At 46.7% G+C, this 18507-nt stretch overlaps 1 long non-coding RNA gene across 1 annotated transcript in view; it reads left to right on the forward strand.

Moving 5' to 3' along the window:
* Positions 1 to 2381: 2381 nt before the first annotated feature.
* Gm31333 (predicted gene, 31333) overlaps positions 2382 to 18507 on the forward strand; it is a 57840-nt gene continuing 41714 nt past the window's right edge. Inside the window, exon 1 of the long non-coding RNA NR_154987.1 lies at positions 2382 to 2532. This is a non-coding gene — a long non-coding RNA (predicted gene, 31333). The remainder of the gene's footprint in view (positions 2533 to 18507) is intronic.

Below are 18507 nucleotides of genomic sequence, written 5' to 3' on the forward strand. Positions count from 1 at the left end.
TATGTGAACAAAAGGAGCTTGAAAGAAGCTTTGGATGATATTGAAACCACACACATACACACACACACACACACACACACACACACACACACACACACACACACACACACACACACAGATGACAGAGGTACATAGTCCTGCTAGCCCTAGAGGTCATGCCTAGGTCCCTGAGCCAGCAAGATTTAACCGAGATCTCCAGCTGTGATGTACAGCAGATAGCAAAAAGCTGGCTTCAGCCTCACCTTCATGCAGAGAGGATCCCAGGGCCCAGGACCCACCTAGGCCACTGAGGCAGCATGAGAACTCTGAGGCCAAAGAGGGGATAGGGAAGGTTGAGATCTGTCTGTATTTAAAGAAATAGGAAAGGAGAGGAAGATTCAAGAGGGGGAAGTGAGGAAAGAGGAGAGATAAAGGGAGGACCCAGCTCTGAGACTCATCCACTGGTATTCTTTGACTTGGAGTCCAGTGAGGATGCTGGCTTTTGAATGTGGACTTCTGCTTCCTGGTTAATTGTCTTAGGCCAGTCCAATCTGCTATGAAATGTGTGTGGACTCAGTACAGTGTTTTCTCTATCTGCACCTGTCCCTGACTACAGGTACAGTCTGAGGCAGGCTTGCTATTTTCTCAGGATCCCAACCAACATGAAGGCTGTGCTGAGCTGTCCCAACCCAGTGGACACTGCCAGGAAGAGCCATTGAGTCCATTCTTAGTGCCTAAGTGTATTTCCTGGCTGATCTCCTCACTCCCATCTTGTTTCTTCCCTCCCTCTCTCGCTCCCTCTTTCCCTCCCTCCCTAGCTCCTCTCTCTCTGTCCCTCTCTCCTTCCTTCTCTCTCCCTCTCTCCACCCCTCTCTCCATCCCTCTCTCTCCTTCCTTCCCTCCCTCCTTCCCTTTCTCTCCATCCCTCTCTCCATCCCTCTCTCTCCTTCCCTCCCTCCCTCCCTCCTTCCCTCTCTCTCCATCCCTCCCTCCATCTCTCCCTCCGTCCTTCCCTCCCCCCTCTCCTCCTTTCTCCCTCAATCCCTCTATCCCTCCTCTCTCCCTCTACTTAATCTCCACCAAACACCAGAGACCTGAGGTTCCTTCCAAGTGTGCTCTCTGAAAGAGGCAGGTTTTGCCCAGTGACCTCTAGATAACCCTTCCTGCTGTCATTGTGGAGCCTCACAATCTCTCCCTCATAACACCTGTCATGCAGGGTATGACTGAAGCCCCCTGGCTTGTCTAAGCAGTATCCCTCACCCCCACCCCCCATGGCCTTGTGTCCTTCAAGCTGTTATCAGCCACCTACTTCCACACGGAGTGAAATGGACCAGTTTCCCTCGTAATAATTCTAAACAACAAAGGCCTCAAGTCTCTAACAGACATTCATGGGGGCATTGTCTAAAACAGAAACGAGGCTCAGTGTGTTGAAGGCCAAACCCTGTGATTTACCACCGGCTCTTAGAACTGCTGGTATCCAAGAGGGAAACCAGAGTACCAAGTTTAGCACATAGGTGCAGAGCTCTGAAGGAAATGTTTTGAGAATGATCTCTGATGTTTTGGCTGGCAACCACAGATTCCATCAGACAATGGGGATTTTTTTTGTTTCTGCACTGCTTAGACAAGCCAGTGGACATCAGTCACGCCCTGTGTGACAGGTGCTGTGAAGGCGAGATTGTGAACCTCCACAGGAGTGGCATCCCTCACGCACAGAAGGAGGGCGGAGGCTTGGCTGCTGGGAGCACCGTCTCTCTGTCTCTGTGGATGGAGCTGAGCTCTGTGGACAGTTGGACATCCGCCTGAGGCTGCACACGTCTGCGTCTGGACTCTGCCAGCTTCCCGCTGCGGAGAGCAGCTGCCCGGCTCCTGCTCTTAGATGTGGGTAGAATGTGAATCTGCCGAGCTCTGCTCTCACCGATTAAAAAAAGAAACCCAGGCTGCTTTTATGTCTGTTGGAGACAGCCTGCATTCTGAGAGCATGGGGCTTGGTGCTTACAGCCCAAGAAAGTGTCCTAGGCTGACTGCTGGCTTGCTGTCTATCATTTCAAGGCAGAGGGGGATCTTTGGAGACCGGGCTCCACAGAGCTGAGTACAAGAAAGCAAAGGGACGGGGCAAGTAAATAATTGAGTCCCGCGTTTCCCTGAGCCACAGCCACGGGAATCCCACTTCCACACTGAGATGTGCGTGGAGCTAGGAGCTGTGGTACTGTCCGTGTGTCTAGGAGGTGAAAGAAGCAAAGAGGGCAGAATGAGGCATGGCACTTTGTGAAGAATGGTGTCCTGGAGACACTGGGGTTTCTGCCTCTGTGTGAGCATCTGGCAGGGATAGAATACTCAGCCAGGTTGGGGTGGGGGGAGGCACTTCGCTCATCCCATGTGCCGTGAAGGCAGCCGAAGCTGGTAAATTCTGGGCTTCCCTTCTGTTTCCAGCTCCTGTCATCTCAGTGAAAGGAGTGGGTGGAGGTGGACCAGGGACACAGCAGTGGACATGTGGAGTGCATCTTCTCTTCTTTGGCCTCAGTGCGACTCATCCTGCAGCTCTGCATACTACAGGTGTGTGTTCGCAAGGTCAGCCAAGGACAGAAAACCATCTGGTTTAACGAGGCTGTGGCTGTAAGCAGTTTGGTACAGTGCCTGACATGCCTGCCGCACCCTGGGGAGAGGATGCTACTGTTGCCGCTGTCTTCTGCTCAGCTTGGGTTTGGTCAGCTGGCTCCATTGTTTAGGATCTTTCTGGAGACCAGAACTGGAACCCTTCTGCTTCTTGTACTATCTTGTGGCGGTCAGCGTATCTTGACTTATAGCTATCTATATCCCTCCAATTTCTGTCATCATGGTCCATCTGCAGAGGCCATTTCCCTTGGTTTCTAGGGACCTAGACCTGCAATGTTTGGAAGCCATAACATAAAGGAAGGTTTGTTATAGGGTAGAAATGGAACTTCCAAAATGGAGGCTTGAACTTGGGGTGACACCACAATCCATGAGTTGTGTGTACTCTGAGGATGGGATGGAGAATGGCCCCAGCTGTATGGACAGAGGTTCATTTCTTACTTGTGGGAGCCTCAGTTTATCATTGCTCCACAATGTGGGCATTCTGCTCATAATGCCTGGCTTGTTGAGGCCATGTATGTGAACACTTTGGTACAGTGGCTAGCAGAAACCCCCTGGGGAAGGCTGCTACTGTGGCTGCCCTTGGCTGAGCTGGGTTTTCCTCTGCCAAATTCCTCACTTTCATATCCCACATGGACCTGGTACTCAGTCTCAGATCTTCTGGAGTGAGATTTGCATTGAGAAAATGGGGAGTGGGAGGTAGGGCAGTGGCTCACCGAGTAAAACACTTTCTGTACAAACCTGAGGACCCACATTTAAATCTCCAGCATTTCCATAAAAAGCTGGCTATGATTATGCATGCCTGCAAACCTAATGCGGGGAGGTGGGGGGGAAAGGGGGCAGAGCCAGGAATATTCTTGGCATTGGCTGGTCAGTCACCTCGCTGAAGTGGTAAGCTTTCCATTTAGTGACACAGCCATCTCAAGTTGGAGAGTGAATGAGGAAGATGTCCAGTGTCCTTTTCTAGCCTCTGCACACTCACGTGCATGCATCCCCACCCCACAAATTCATGCACGAGCGCACGCGCGCACACACACACACAAACACATTAAAAGTAATGAGAAAGTAGAAGTATGAACAGCAAGCTTTGTGAATCTGCCCAGACATCATGCCTGACTGAGGAGGGAGCTGAAACCTGGGGGGCCAGGCATGTACAGAGAGGCTGTATATGAGTAGACCTGGCCAGGGGCTCTGTGCTACTGAGCCAGCCTCCATCCTGCTGAGTTCTCCTCTGTGGGGACTGGAACCTCAAAAAGCTGCTGTAATGCGCCTGCCTACAGAGCTTAGCTTTCTGCTCTCATCTTCCCATGGCAACTAGTGAAGGGGCCAGGAGAGCGATCTGCAGAGGCGTGGGCGGGTGTCTGCAGGAGAAAACCAAAGAGCAGCCTGGCTTCCAGCTCAGGGCTCCTCAGCCTGTCTCCGCTACCCGGCAGCTCCTGAAACACCACACATCCTGTCACTAGATCTGTCCTGCGTGGCAGAAGAGGAAACTGAGAGGAAAAGTCTGTGTCTAAAGCTACCGAGCTTATATGGCTGGGAGTAACCCCTAGAACTGTTAATGGGGTGGCCTCTTTGTAGGGAGCTCTGTTGGCTTGAGGTAGCTGAATCTGCATGCCTTGATTGGATTCACCAGGGGCCTTACAAGGCAAAACCAGTTGTTATTTGAGATCCATAGACATCTTTCACATGATAATTCTTGAGTATTTGGAGACAGACCCTGGGAGGTTCTGTAGGAGTAGGCGCAGCTTTAAGTGTAGCTGTAGGGGTAGGGCTAAGAATAAGAGTAAGTGTAAAGAAAATGGTAAGGATAAGTGTAAGGGTTAAGGTTAGGGTTAGATTAAGGGTAAACACAAGGGTAGTTTAGGGTTAGGTCTAGGCCATAACACAACAGAAGCACGTAAAAGTGGGGATACCATGGTACCCCTCTGTGTTGATGAAAACTGGAAGTTGGTGGCCAATAGCAAGGCCACCAGTGGTGGTTTGGGGGTCTCCCACTAAGCCGTTTACTACGAGACAAGCCAGAAAGATGGCAATGGTGATCAGAACAACAGGCTCGGGTCCTCAGACTGGAGCTGCTCTCCAGTTGTTGAGAGAAAGTAAAAGCTCTGGGTTGCTGAGACTCTCATGCTCACCTGACTGTGGGAAAGAGGCAGGTCTACTCTGCCTCCCTCTCCCTCCCCAACCCCCTCACTTGTCCTGCTAGCTTTCTGAAAAAGGCTCTCCTCTTTCTCTGAAATATCTTCAAAGTCTAGTGGCTAGTTAGCTGACACCTTTGCTGGTGGATAATTTTTTTTATGTTGTTTTGTCTCTTCTCTTCTCTTCTCTTCTCTTCTCTTCTCTTCTCTTCTCTTCTTTTTTTCTCTCTCTCTTTCTTTCTTTCTTTCTTTCTTTCTTTCTTTCTTTCTTTCTTTCTTTCTTTCTTTCTTTCTTTCTTTCTTTCTTTCTTTTTTTCCTTTTTCTTTTTTTGGAGACAAGGCTTCTTATGTAGCCTAGGATGCCTTTGGAGTCACGAGTCTCCTGCATCTGCTCCCTGAGAGATGAGTGTCACCAGTTTTAGTTTCTAAGTTATCTTACACAGCAAAATCCCCCCTGCCTCAGAGCTTATGAGTGAGAGGCTCCAGGCCTGACTTGACTGCTGGAGAAGCCAAATGAATTAGAGATCGGACCCATCTAGTGGGCTTCAGAGTCCAGGCAAGGCTGAGTATATGGGATGTGTAGGGAGGTAGGCTTCCGTTGTCATCCCAGGTCATCCCAGAAGACACACTTGTCCTGGACCCACTAGACACTAGGCAGGGCCAAGTGTGCTTTTCTTCCTGTTGGAAGAGCTTCCCAGGCTGGACAAGTGCTCAGTAAGATGCTTGCTGCCTAAGCACGAGGGCCTGAGTTCAGTTCCCAGAACCCATGTAGAAAAGGCTGGCTGTGGCAGCAGTCCTTGTAATTCCAGCTGCCCATGTATTTGGTTTGAGAGGAAATGGAGGTAGAAGGATCCCGAGGCTTGCTGGCCAGCTAGTTTAGCCAAATCAGCTTTTTGATTCAGTGAGAGGCACTGTCACAACTAACTGACTAACTAACTAACTAACTAACTAACTAACTAACTAACTAACCAACTAAAGGCAGAGACAGGCTACTGAGGACAAAGTCCACCATTAGGTCCTGGCTTCCACATACACCACCCACCCATAAAAACCAAAATAAATAAAAAAGCTACTACATTGTCAGATTGTTCCCCAACACGAGGGATGAGTCTGAGTTTGCAATAACCTGAAGCCTGGGTAGGTTTTCCCTAAAACTCCATCTGCTATTTAATTAGTTCAGATTTCTTCAAGATTTTTCTACTAATTGCTCATTAATCTTGGTTTTCCGTGCTCTGAGGGTGTCTACGTGAGGAAGCAACTGCAGCTGAGGGAGGGTGCCAGGGCTGGGGCTGCTGATCATAAGCTGTGATAGCCAGATTAGCCAGATGTGATCTTAGGGCTCTTCATAGTTCACTAGCACCTCACAAAGCAAGTAGGGACAAAGAACACTGGTCCCAAACCCTGGACTTTGCCCACTGCAAGGCAGAGGCTATCCTGAGCTATGCTGAGTGGTTGTAGGATATGAGGTTGCTTCCATGGCAGATGAGGTTAGACCCTAGGGTATGAAGTTGCTTCCATGGCAGATGAGGTTAGACCAAGGGCCACACACACCAGTGGAGCAAAGACCCAGATGCTTGCGGTCAGTGTCAGTCAGATGCTTGCTGCCCTTACCTCTTGCACTCGGATCCCAGGTTCACCTATCCAACTGTCACACCAGTCACTTGGAGGAGACCTTAGGTGGAGGTGATGTGGGATGACATACAAACCAGCTTCTCAGTGTAGCTGCATTCAAGATGATGGATGCTTTAAGGAAAATCATATATGCAGGTAGCTCATAAAATGAAGCTGTACACATCGGGGAAGCAATGGTCCCCACTCCTGGAACTACCCACCCTGTGTGTGTGTGTGTGTGTGTGTGTGTGTGTGTGTGTGTGTGTGTGTGTGTGTGTGTGAGAGAGAGAGAGAGAGAGAGAGAGAGAGAGAGAGAGAGAGAGAGAGAGGGAGGGAGGGAGGGAGGGGGAGGGGGAGTGGGAGCGGGAGAGAGGGAGAGAGGGAGAGAGGGAGAGAGAGAGAGAGAGACTGGCTGTACACATCAGGGGAAGTATAGTCCCCACTCCTGGAACTACCCACCACCTTGCGTGTGTGTGTGTGTGTGTGTGTGTGAGAGAGAGAGAGAGAGGGGGGGGAAGGGGAGAGGGAGGGAGAGAGAAAGAGAGAGAGAGAGAGGGAGAGAGAGAGAGAGAGAGAGAGAGAGAGAGAGAGAGAGAGAGAGAGAGACTGGCTGTACACATCAGGGGAAGTATAGTCCCCACTCCTGGAACTACCCACCACCTTGCGTGTGTGTGTGTGTGTGTGTGTGTGTGTGTGTGAGAGAGAGAGAGAGAGAGAGAGGGGGGGGGGGAGGGGAAGGGGAGAGGGAGGGAGAGAGAAAGAGAGAGAGAGGGAGAGAGAGAGAGAGAGAGAGAGAGAGAGAGAGAGAGAGAGAGAGAGAGAGAGAGAGAGAGAGAGAGACTGGCTGGCTGTACACATCAGGGGAAGCATAGTCCCTATGCTTGGTAGAGCTCTTAGCATCCTCATTTGCTCCTTTCTCAAGAGAGGCTTGGGACCTGTATGAAGCCTGCCCTTTACTTCCCTCCTTGAGAGTTTCTTGAGGAAGCAGATGCTTTGTGTATGTTCTCTGTGCTCTTCACCTGGGATTTCCCATGCTTCTATCTGGCCCACAATTCTGACTCAGTAGCCACTCTTGCTGGTCCTGAGTGCTCACTCTGAAACCTAACTGCTAGCATCTATATAGACCTCAGTTGATTCGTAACTCTACCAAGAAAGAACTGTATTATCCTTAAGCTTCCATCAATCCCAATAGTATCAAGTGTAGCATGTTGCACCTCAGTTTGCCAGGAATTTGTCCTGCTTCTTAGAAACCACCACTTTTACTCTCAGGCTGCATAAAGTACACGTGTATATCCATGTCTATGGGAACACACAGACACATATTTATACACATAGCTCACAGATAAAGCATTGTATATAATATATAGCTGTAACTCACATATTCACACACTCACAAGCACATATGAATACTCACACAAATGCTGGCATGCACACACATAAGCATATATGTGCATGTTAACAACATATGCTCAGGTTCACATGAAACAGACATTTATATGTACATATGTGCACATACCTATGTACATAGAAACATGCAGGTGCCAATGCATACATATAAACAAATATACACACTTATATACCTATACATGAACTCAGATATATATGCAAAACTCTAGTCTATGCATGTGTGTGTTTACATATGCATGCACATGCACACATACAAATACACATGCATGTGCACATGAACAAACATTCAGTCACACACATGCCTCCATACATCTATGCACACTTGAAAACATATGTATATATACACCTGCACACATGCATGTGCACACACAAACAGATGCAAACACAATTAAAAACATACATAGCACTAGCAAACTTAGAAACATGGACATGTGCATGAATATTCTTGAAGTTCATGCTCATGGACTCATTTTAACACACTCATGTGCATATAATCACATATGTTCTTATAGGTACAAGGTGATAAATATCACATTCTCATAAATATAAGTGCACAGAAAACCTAGGTATGCACATATTCATACATATATGATAACATAAAAGCTACATACATATACATATCAAACAAAATACAAAATGTCCACAGAAGGCAGATGAGCATATGTGCATAGACATACACACCCAGATGCATGCCCAAAATGTACACATGAACACACTATACATACATGCCTGAATATACATACACACATGTGCGCACATACACATGCCTCCTTCTAAAACTATGAATTAAATTGTGTCCTATTGTAAATTTGTATATTGAACCTCTAACTCCCAATGTGAGAGTGTTTTGAGACAAGGCTTTTAAGGTTGTAATTAAGGTTAGATGGGAATATTGAGCATCTTAGTTAGGGTTTCATTGCTGTGAAGAGACACCATGACCACAGCAAGCCTTATAAAGGAAAACATTTAATTGGTGATGGCTTATAGTTTCAGAGGTTTAGCTCATTATCATCATGGTGGGAAACACGGCAGCAGGCAGGCAGACACGATGCTGCAGGAGCCAAGAGTTCTATATCTTTTTCCATTAATATATTTATTTACATTATATCCTGATCACAGCCCTATCCCCTCTCCCCCCAGTCCTACTCTCCTATCCCCCCTTTCCCCATCCCATTCTCTCCTTCTTAGAGAAGGGAGTCTCCCCTCCATCCACAGATGAACCCACCTTGGCACATCAAGTCTCATCAGGATTAAATACATCCTCTCCCACTGAGGCCAGACACGGCAACCCAGCTAGAACAAAGAGATCCAAAGGCAGGCATGAGTGTGTGAGTCAGAGACAGCTCCCACTTCAATTGTTGGGGGACCCACATGAAGACTAAGTTGCACATCTGCTACATATGTATAGGGGGCCTAGGTCCATCCCATGCTTTCTCTTTGGTTGGTGGTTTAATCTCTGTAAGGCCCTATAGGCCCAGGTTAGTTGGCTCTGTAGGTCTTCCTGTGGTGTCCTTGACCCCTCCAGCTTCCTCAATTCTTCCCTCGACTCGTCCACAAGACTCTCTGAGCTCTACTTAATGTTTGACTGTGGGTCTCTTCAACTGTGTCCATCAGTGGCTGGATGAAACCTTTCAGGAAACAGTTATGCTAGGCTACTATCTACAAGTATAGCAGAGTATCATTAATAGTGTCAGGGGCTGGCTTCTCCAAGGGGGTGAATCTCAAGAAAATGTGGTACATTTACCCAATGGAATACTACTCACCTATTAAAAACAAGGACATCATGGAATTTGCAGGCAAATGGGTGTATCTAGAAAATATTATCCTGAGTAAGGTAACTCAGGCACCAAAGGACTTGAATGATATGTACTCATTGGTAAGTGGCTATTAGCCATAAAGTACAGGATAACCATGTTATAATCCACAGACCTAAAGGTTAAGCAACAAGGAGGTCCCAAGGGAGGATGCTTGAATCTCACTTAGAAGGGGAAATAAAATAGACATCTGAAGTAGATGGAGAGAGGGAACTAAGTGAGGTGGGGCAGGGAGGAGAAATATGGTGGAGATCATGTATGGGGAAAGCAGGGGTCAGGGGGTGAGAGGGCTGGGAAAGAGAAGAGAAACTGGTAGGGCATCACTGGGATAAGCCTGATACCTGGGATGAGGGAGGCTCCTGGGAGGATTGGGGCGACCGTAGATGAGACTTGAGCAGCAGGGAATATGAAGTCTGAAGTGGCCAACTTCTATAGCCTTCCAGTAGACTTCCAGTAGATGGAGGGAGACAACCCCCAAAACCTTCCACCCAAAATTTGCCCTGCCTACAAGATGTGCAGGGATAAAGATGGAGCAGAGACTGAGAGGTCTACATCTTGATTCACAGGCAACAGCAGGACACTGTGTCACTGGACATAGCTTGAACATAGGAGATCCAAAGTCCACCTCCACCTTCACAGTGACACACTCCCTCCAACAAGGCCATATCTACTCCAACAAGGCCACACCTTATAATAGTGCCATTCCCTATGGTCAAGCATCCAAACACATAAATCTATGGGGGCCATCCATTCCTATCAAACTAGCACAATTCCCCTTCCTCAGTACCTACATCTCTTGGTGTCTCTTCCTCAGTTGGTAATCTTACTGGATTAGAGCCTCACTCTGTGTGGTAGTTTGAATAGGTATGGCCCCCATAGACTCATGGTTTTGAATGCTTGGTCAGGAAGTGGCACTTGTTGGAGTACATGTGGCCTTGTTGAAGGAAGTGTGTCACTGTGGAGGCAGGCTTCATGGTCTATGTTCAAGCTACATCCAGTGTGGCATGTGTCTTCTAAAAACTCCTTAAGTTTCTCCTCCACCGGTATTATATTCTCTTCCTTCCTGCTTTTTATGCTACAGATTCCTGCTTTCTACCGTTGCAGGATATGTGATCACATTGTGAACCCTGAGATTGTGCTATTTACTGAAAAAAAAAAACTGTTTCTAGGTGTGGTGTGGCTCAGCCCTTAACACACACCTTTAATCCCTTTGGTTGGGACACAGACACAGATTTAGCACACATCTTTAATCCCAAATGATGAAGGTAAAGTTACTTGGTAGAAGAAAGCACCCATGTTTGAAAGTGATGTCTAATTGAGTGGTAGAAAAAGTGCTGAATCAGAGAAAGATTTGACAAACTAGGATATGCCCAACTTTCATGAGAAGAGAAAGGAAAAAGAAGAACAGATGAACACAGAAAAGAGAAGAGAGATTAAAAAGAAGGAGGCAGGTTTACTGGGAGATTTTTACAGAGACAAGTTGAAGAGAGAACAAGCCAGAGAGTGAGAAAGAGTCAGAAGATTAGAACAGATTGACAAGGTTAGCACGAGGCCAAGCAGAGCAGTTCAGGAGAAGCAGCTTGGAGAGGGGTTTTGAGCCACAACAGCTGAGTTGAACCAGCCAGCCAGAGTTCAGAAAGAGCTAGAATGGGTGAGCTTATTCAGCAGTAAGTGTCCGAGGCTGAAACATTCCAGGCCTTGATTAGATTGTATGGAGGCTAGAAGCTTCCAGGACTAGGCCTAGGTTAGCAGACAGAGGCAGCGAGCCTCCAGGACGCCACGTCAAGTGAATGAAAATTACTTTTACATCCTCTTAAAAACCTCTCTTATGGTTTAATTAGGGTTTTGAGAGACCAGGGCTTTAAACACCTGTCCTTTCTTGTCACGCTGTGATCCTTGTGAATTTGTAGGTGTTATCAAGTTTCATGGCCAGAAAAGGATGGGCTCGCCAGCCTGTTTCTGAACTAGTCTCTGACCACCGTCTTCTCTCAGGGGTTGGTGGGATTCTAGAATCTGCTGCTCTGTGCAGGCATAGACATTCATTTCTAAAGGGACCAACCTTTTCCTCAGACAAAGTCTTACACTTGGTGCTTGTGTGGAGAGTTGAAGGGTCCTGGGCAGGAATGAGCCAGCAGCCCACAGAGCATGTGCTTAAGGCTCTTCTCATGAGAAGGAAAGCTGAGGTGGACCTACCTTCAAATACCAAAGCCTGATCATTCTAATTCCCCATGGGCTATATGGAGTAGGACAAAAGGAAACAGTGTCAGAGTAAATATTACTTCCAGTGAGTGAGTAGATTTTAGAAACTTGCCTTCATTGTGCCTACTGCCCTGGTTTTCCAGAAATGCAGCAGGACCCCCTCCTGTCCCTCCCCATACTCCCATGACTAGCAGACAGTCCCAGTGCCTCCTCCCCAGTCTTCTCCTTTTCGAGTATTGAAGTGTCTCCTGTTCTCTCTCCAACCTTCTTCTACACTATTTGGCTGGTCCTCAGTTCATGGGAGAGGTCTGAGGTCTCTCCACTCAATATTCTCCTAGCTGGACAATGGCTACTCACAAAAGGAGCCAGGATATTTGTTTCTTAAGGTTACCAAGGTGGTCCAAGGGTAGCAGTAAGCTAAGGCCAGCAGTAGGCTGTGGCTTTCTCTGCAGCTGACCTATCTAGAGCCCATTTACCTCTCCTTTCTTGAATAGGGGCTTGCACTACGACTTCCTATCAAAGGGACTTCACTGACAGCTAGTGAGAAGGCAGATGAGCCGCTCTGCTAACATGTAGGGCAGGCCAGGCCCTGCATGCTGGGTAATCGCCTTTCTACTTTATGGAAAAGCACTAATCCATTTAGGACCCTGTGCTTTGCTTATTTGGCTCAGATGTGGGTAGAAATGGCTCTCATTTCTCATTTGGATATAGCAGACATGAATATCTTCCCAAGGTTAATCTCTTTATCATAGATGAAGTCGTCAGACTTCTTAGGTATAACATTCAACAGACTAAAATCAAAGGTGACAAGGATGTGTGTGACAACCTGGGACAGGTGGTGTCTGTTGTGCTAGGACAGGAGTAGCATCTATGTCTCTCACTGGGCCATGGGAGTGCAGTTTGTTGAGCCACAGATTTGGATGTCATCTGTTATTTGCAGCAATTCAGACTATTGTGACTTTGTGACTTTTTTCAGTGCATTAAGGGCATGGTTTAACCCCGGTAAAATTTTCTTTCTCTCCTCTCCCTCTCCCTCTCCCTCTCCCTCTCCCTCTCCCTCTCCCTCTCCCTCTCCCTCTCCCTCTCCCTCTCCCTCTCCCTCTCCCTCTCCCTCTCCCTCTCCCTCTCCCTCTCCCTCTCCCTCTCCCTCTCCCTCTCCCTCTCCCTCTCCCTCTCCCTCTCCCTCTCCCTCTCCCTCTCTCTCTCTCTCTCTCTCTCTCTCTCTCTCTCTCTCAAAACATGTTTTGCAAGTGTTATCCTGGCTGGTCTGGAACTCTGTAGCTTGGGCTGACCCAGAACCTATGATGCTCCTGCCTCAGCCTCTAAAGTGCTGGGATTATAGGCCTGCATTACCCCACATGGCTTTTCTAGAGTCTTGACAAATACCAGCTTATTCTTCAAACCCCACTCTACACTGGGCACACAGCATTTCCATTATAGCAGGGCCCCTTATTCACCTCTGCATTTCAGTGACAGGGAACTGATGGCTTCATTTAGGTGTTTTATACCAAAGCCATTGGAAACAGAAGGATATTTTGCTTTGTTTATTTTGTGTTTGTACAGTTGAATTTCTTATGAGAGCTGGGTGCCAAGGAGGGAATAGACACAGAATGTTTATGGATCACACTGGGTCATGGAGACCATGCAAACCCTGCAGCTGTACACCTTGAAATCACAAGAACAGAGGTCATGTTGGCCTTTATGCAGCTGAAGTTCCAGAGAGGCTCTATGATTCAATATTGCTAGTGAATACTGCTTTCTTTCCCTTGGAGACAGAGTCTAGCTATGTAGCTCTGACTGCCATGAATAGCTAGCAACCCGGTTTCTGCCTCCCAAGCTAGCAATCCCGTTTCTGCCGCCCAAGTTCTAGGACTACATGCCTGTGCTACCATGTCTGTCTTAGTGAATATTTGCTAAATTTAGCTTGGAGAAATTCTTACAATAAGCTGAGGTTTGGGGGTTCAACAGTTACCCTTAAGACTACGAGAACTTGTCAATCTTCGATCTTATAGCATAAGCCATTGCTGTTCTATTTAGGAATTTTTTCCCTGTGCCCATATCTTTGAGACTTTTCCCCACTTTCTCCTCTATAAGTTTCAGTGTCTCTGGTTTTATGTGAAGTTCCTTGATCCACTTAGATTTGATCTTAGTACAAGGAGAGAGGAATGGGTCGATTTGCATTCTTCTACATGATAACCACCAGTTGTGCCAGCACCATTTGTTGAAAATGCTGTCTTTCTTCCACTGGATGGTTTTAGCTCCCTTGTCGAAGATCAAGTGACCATAGGTGTGTGGGTTCATTTCTGGGTCTTCAATTCTATTCCATTGGTCTACTTGTCTGTCACTATACCAGTACCATGCAGTTTTTATCACAATTGCTCTGTAGTAAAGCTTTAGGTCAGGCATGGTGATTCCACCAGAGGTACTTTTATCCTTGAGAAGAGCTTTTGCTATCTTAGGTTTTTTGTTATTCCAGATGAATTTGCAGATTGCTCTTTCTAATTCGTTGAAGAATTGAGTTGGAATTTTGATGGGGATTGCATTGAATCTGTAGATTGCTTTTGGCAAGATAGCCATTTTTACAATGTTGATCCTGCCAATCCATGAGCATGGGAGATCTTTCCATCTTCTGAGATCTTCTTTAATTTGAAACTGCAAAGCTTCTGCAAGGCAAAAGACACCGTCAATAAGACAAAAAGACCACCAACAGATTGGGAAAGGATCTTTACCTATCTTAAATCAGATAGGGGACTAATATCCACTATATATAAAGAACTCAAGAGGGTGGACTCCAGAAAATCAAATAACCCCCTTAAAAGATGGGGCTCAGAGCTGAACAAAGAATTCTCACCCGAGGAATAACGAATGGCTGAGAAACACCTGAAAAAATGTTCAACATCCTTAATCATCAGAGAAATGCAAATCAAAACAACCCTGAGATTCCATCTCACACCAGTCAGAATGGCTAAGATAAAAAATTCAGGTGACAGGAGATGCTGGCGTGGATGTGGAGAAAGAGGAACACTCCTCCATTGTTGGTGGGATTGCAAGCTTGTACAACCACTCTGGAAATCAGTCTGGCGGTTCCTCAGAAAATTGGACATAGTACTACCGGAGGATCCCGCAATACCTCTCCTGGGCATATATCCAGAAGATGTCCCAACCGGTAAGAAGGACACATGCTCCACTATGTTCATAGCAGCCTTATTTATAATAGCCAGAAGCTGGAAAGAACCCAGATGCCCCTCAACAGAGGAATGGATACAAAAAATGTGGTACATTTACACAATGGAGTACTACTCAGCTATTAGAAAGAATGAATTTACGAAATTCCTAGGCAAATGGTTGGACCTGGAGGACATCATCCTGAGTGAGGTAACTCAATCACAAAAGAACTCAAATGAAATGTACTCACTGATAAGTGGATATTAGCCCAGAAACTTAGTATAGCGAGATATAAGGTACAAGATGCAAAACACATGAAACTGAAGAAGAACGAAGACCAAAGTGTAGACACTTTGCTCCTTCTTAGAATTGGAAACAATCACCCATGGAAGGAGTTACAGAGACAAAGTTTGGAGCTGAGACAAAAGGATGGACCATCTAGAGACTGCCATATCCAGGGATCCATCCCATAATTAGCCTCCAAACGATGACACCATGGCATACACTAGCAAGCCTTTGTTGCAAGGATCGTGATATAGCTGTCCCTTGTGAGACTAGGCCGGGGCCTAGCAAACACAGAAGTGGATGCTCACAGTCAACTATTGGATGGATCACAGGGCCCCCAATGGAGGAGCTAGAGAAAGTATACAAGGAGTTAAAGAGATCTGCAACCCTATCGGTGGAACAACATTATGAACTAACCAGTACCCCTGAGCTCTTGACTCTAGCTGCATATGTATCAAAAGATGGCCTAGTCGGCCATCAATGGAAAGAGAGGCCCATTGGTCAGGCAAACTTTATATGCCCCAGTACAGGGGAACACCAGCTCCAAAAAATGGGAATGGGTGGGTAGGGTAGTGGGGAGGAAGGGGGGGGGACTTTTGGGCTAGCATTGGAAATGTAATTGAGGAAAAAAAGTTAAAAAAAAAAAAAAAAGAATCAGAAACCAGAAACCAGCCTATCTGTTGTGTTGCCTAAAGGTGGTGCAATGTGCCCTGGGTTTTCATGGTTTGTGGTCTGTTACTCTTATTGGGATAGGCTTTGGTCATGAAGCTTTCTTTGTGTCATTTCTACTTACCCATATTTCTGTAATTAACCCCAATAAAACTCATTGGTTCACTAAAAAAAAAAAAAAAAAAAAAAAAAGGACTATGAGAACTTAATATACTTTTTGGGGTCTTTGAGTCCACCTGTGACAGACTTGGGTTCAAACCTGGTGATATTCAGCCAAGATTAGTCTCAGGATCGCCAAATCATATGGCCTGAAAGTAATTAGAGGCAGAGATCATTTGTTTTAAAATGATCTCATTTGTGTTTCAAAAGATGCTGGTGTGTTCTCCCTTTGCAGCTTGCAGAGCTCCATGTTCACAGCAGCAGCGAACACTTGTTATTTAGTGAGTACAGCTGTGTAACAAATCACCCCAGAGCTTAGGCTCATAAAACACATGCATTCCAGTTGAGTCTTCCTTCACCTTAGTAGAGTTACATCTTGCTAGATGTACCATAAGATGAAAATCCTGTAAGCTCAAGATGCACTAAGCATGTGTAACCTACCAACACCCTGGCTCAGCAGCCCTGCATCTTCAGGGTCCTGCTTACTGCTCAAGAATTGGATGGAAGTGAACACTGCCTAGCATTATGAGAGAGGACCATATGTAACACATGCTGTTAGCCTGACAAGTGAAAAGTCCCAAAAGTTGGGTCTTGTTTCCACCAAAAGATGTGATTTTCATTGAAAGCTGAGACATTGCATAAAGGGACAGAGTCAGAGGGCCATCAGAGGCCCAGCGACTCGCAGGCTGCTCAGCTGGGTCTTTTGGGTTAGAATGATAGAAGACCATTTCAAGACCTTATGTGCTGTCTGTTTGCTCACATCAACATGCTGCTCTGCTATGTGACTGCCTCAAAGCTGACCCAAGATGATGGCTTTCCCTTGGAGGGTTTGGAGGGACAGCATATGGGTGAGAAACACAAAATGTTAAGCTACAAAATCCGCTCACTGTTGATGTGCTCTGTGTTAGAGAAGCCATCAGGCCCAGCCTATCCAGAAGGCCAGGGAAGCATGGTGGACGCAGACACTAGAACTGCGGAAAGTGACCAAAACCAGACCTTCAGAGGTATCCACTGCAGTTGAGAGCTAGGACTATAATAACTTGTTCTTAGCCTGTGGGTAAGAAGTGAGTATCAGAAGCAAGTAGATTAGCACATTTACTTAGTGTGAATGTTCTTGTGTGTGCTAGTACATTCATGAGTATGTCTATACTTACATGTGTACATATGTATGGCATCCAGAGACAATCTAGGGTGTTATATTTTAGACTTGATGTACCTCCCCCCCCCCAAAAAAAAAACCGAGTCTCTCTCTGGCCTGGAACTCTTTCAGTAGGCTAGTCTCACTGGCCAGTGACTCCCAGGGATCTTCCTGACTACATTTTCCTGTGCTGGGGTGACAAATATGGATCACCACACCCAGCTCTTTGTTACATGGATTCTGGAAATTGGCCTCAGGTCTTGGTGCATCACTGGTGTCTTAATGACTTCTCTGTTGCTGTAGTAAAACACCATGACCAAGGCAACTTATATAGGAAAGCATTTAATTGGACTTAAGGGTTCAGAGGGTTAGAGTCTATAATGGCAGATCAAAGGCATGAGAGCAGAAATTCCTGAGTGAGCGCAAGAGGCACAAGCAAGAGGCAGATTGACACTGGGAATGGTGTGAGCTTCTGAAACCTCCAAGCCTACCCTAGTGACTGCCTCTTGCAGTAAGGGCATACCTCCTAATCCTTTCCAAATGGTTCTACCTAGTTGGGACTAAGTATTTTCACATATGAGGCTATAGGGGTCCTTGCCATTCAAACCAGAGCAGCAAGTTAAAGAGGAAAGGGCTTATTTTGGCCTGTAGTTCCAGAGAGGTTACATACAATCCATCAGGGCGGGGGAGACCTGGCAGCAGCAGTGTGAGGCTGCCATGGCAGTCAGGCAGATGAGATCAGCAAGCAGACAAAGGACACAGGAGGTGAGTCAGGTCAATCAAACCTCAAACCCTGCCTCCAGAGGTAGACTTCCTCCAGCAAGTCTTCACCTCCTATAGGTTCCATAAGCTCCCCAAACAGCGTCACAGTGACCAAGGGTTCAAACACGCGAGCCTATGGGGATAGGGTTTCATATTTAAACCCTGACCTAAGGCAATCACATGACTGCCTGAGCTGTCTCTCCAGCCCTCTCTTTATATCTGAACAATATTATGAGCATAGTAACACAAATAAGAATTCTAACGGGATCCAGAGAAGGACTCAACTCCACTGGTAAAGAGTGGAAGGAAGAGCCCGGGACCGCTTCTCAGAAGAGGTAAAATACGAACTGACATTTGGAAAATAAATAGCCTGTCCCCACCATAGACGCTGGCTCAGCTTAGAGGTTCCCCAGGCCCTATAGGCTCCTTTCCCTCCAGGAGATACCTGAATTTCTCAACAAAATGCCCCTGAGAAGTGGCGAAGCGAGGGTAAGTGTTCCTGACTCTGCAGCTCCTGCCCCAGCAGCGCTAATATTAAGAGTCAACAGGAATATGGGTTCAACACAGGCCCCAG

The sequence above is a fragment of the Mus musculus genome, chromosome 12 (assembly GCF_000001635.26).
Source record: "Mus musculus strain C57BL/6J chromosome 12, GRCm38.p6 C57BL/6J".
NCBI classification, from domain to species: domain Eukaryota; kingdom Metazoa; phylum Chordata; class Mammalia; order Rodentia; family Muridae; genus Mus; species Mus musculus.